Here is a 2385-nt window from a genome sequence, read left to right as displayed (position 1 = left end):
AGTGGTGACGCGCGCTGACAGTGATGGATCGTGTGGCAGCGCGTGGTGATTGGTTGTGTGCGCTGACACAAGCTGGAAGAAGGGATCGTGTGGCAGCGCGTGGTGATTGGTCGACTAGGGTGGGTGCTCACATCACGGTCCGCATAGGCTCCGTCTCCTCGGGAGCGGAGGGCTATATAAGGCGGTGCGCGCGGGCGCTCGAGGAGTTGGTGACCAGTGAAGACGGAAGACGGAGGAGGAAGAGATAGGGCCCTGAGACACCTAGTCCCGCTGTCCTTGTAAGGACCGGGACCCTGTGTGGCTCAGAGGCGGGACCTTGGGACCCGGGGCCGGACGTCCGTGTGAGGGCCGGGCCGCGGGACCCAGTGGTCGTGACCCATACCCAAGCTGGGGTGGGTCTGTAGGTTCCCCCGGATGCTACGGGGCTGGAATGCCTGTGTGTGTGTAGCCGGGTGGAACGTGTAGCGTGAGCTGTAGTGACCACACGTGTTATTGTGGCAAGACAAGTGTTAATAAAGTGTGCTACCCGTCAAGTGGTCTCCCGCCGTAATTTACAATACTACACTTACAATAAAACAAAAATCCCACCAGGTATGGCCTCGGAACCCCGTCAGAAAAAAAGTAAGTTCAGCAACAAAGCTTTGAATACGATGTGTTTTTGTGTAAAGTTGGCGGTTGTCACCAGTCAAGAAAGACGAACACCAGGATTTTGTCGAAGAAGCAGGAAGCACACAACAACGATACGACGACAATGACAAGAATAGCAACGACAACAACGACAACAACGACGACAATGACAACAAGAATAGCAACAACAACGACAACGACGACAATGACAACAAGAATAGCAACAACAACGACGACAATGACAACAAGAATAGCAACAACAACGACAATGATGACGACGACAATGACAACAAGAATAGCAATAATAACGACGAAAATGATGACGACGATAATGACAACAAGAATAGCAACAACAACGACATCGATGACGATAATAACAAGAATAGCAACAACAACGACGACGACAACGACAATGATGACGATGACATTAACAACAAGAATAGCAACAACAACGACGACGACAACGACAATGATGACGATGACATTAACAACAAGAATAGCAACAACAACGACGACAACGAAAATGGCGACAATTACAACAAGAAAAGCAACAATGACAACAACGACGACGACGACAATGACAACAAGAAAACAACAACAACGACGACAACGACAGAAAACAAAGGCTGCTCACCGTTAAGCTGCTTGCCGGCCGGTGACGACCTGAGCGCAGGCCTGCCTGTAACGAGCACGAAGGCCAGGTCGTCGAGTGGGCTCGTCAGAGGCCTGCTGCCCGCCGCCGCCGCCACCGCCGAGTGGTGCTGCTGGCGGTACCCGAAGCGCGCGTCGCCGTGGGCCCTGCTCTGTGGGTACGTCTGTGTGTGCTGCGCCCGCACGCAGCCGCCCTGCTGGTTGTGCCCAGAGGCGCCGTCGCTTGTGCCGGCGGCTGCGCCGACGCCGGCGGTGGCGGTGGCCGGAGCTTGCGTCCGAGCCTGGGCCTCGGCCTGAGCGGCCCTGGGATTCCCGGCCGCCTGCGCGGACATCCACGCGGCCGAGCCGAGTTTGGCGTGCGGCGGCACGGTGTGGCTCTTGGAGCCGCCGGTGGCGTGCGGCGTGCCGCGCGAGTAGGTGGTGATGTGCGTCTCCTGGCAGAAGTAGCGGTGGTGGTTGGGCTGCTGTGAAGAGCCCGGCTGTGCCTTGGCGGCCGGCGGCACGCTGAACTGTGTCTGCACGCAAGGCCGGTGGCTATTCGCCTGCGGGGCCATCGACTGGAACTTTGTGCAGCTCTGCGACTGCACCCTGCAGAAGGCCAGCGACTGAGCCAGCGTGTAAATCTCGGACGTGGCTTGTGCATAGTTTGGGGGCTGGTGGGCCTGCGAGTAGGCTGGAGGTCTGGCCCGTGCGTAGTCCTGGAGCTTAGCCTGGCCGGAGGACGGCTTGTAGGCCCCGTGCGGCTGTGGGAAGGTCTGGGCCTTGACCTGACAGCTCTTCAGGGACTGGGCCTTGGGAACGTGCGAAGCGTGAAACCCCGTGGCCTCCTGGGGCCGGTGGACGCGCGGGCAGGCCGCCTTTGGATCATAGGCCTTGGCCTCCGCCGCTGATGCCTTCATCTGCGAGGACACCTGAGCCTGAGCGCCGTAGCCCCCCGCGTGCGCCACCGCCGCCGTGGCTGCCGCGGCCGGTGCGGGGTAGGAGTGGGACTTGGGGTGACGGTGGTGGCCCAGAGGCATCTTGGGGCTCGTCGCATCAGAAATCTCGGGCGCCGATGACTTGGGCGCCTGGCCGTGTCCCGGAAGGCACAGGCCCGCGTGGCCCGGC

The sequence above is a fragment of the Lampetra planeri genome, chromosome 43, assembly GCF_965212315.1.
Source record: "Lampetra planeri chromosome 43, kcLamPlan1.2.h2, whole genome shotgun sequence".
In the NCBI taxonomy this organism is placed as follows: Eukaryota; Metazoa; Chordata; class Hyperoartia; order Petromyzontiformes; family Petromyzontidae; genus Lampetra; species Lampetra planeri.
This window is presented reverse-complemented; position numbering follows the sequence as displayed.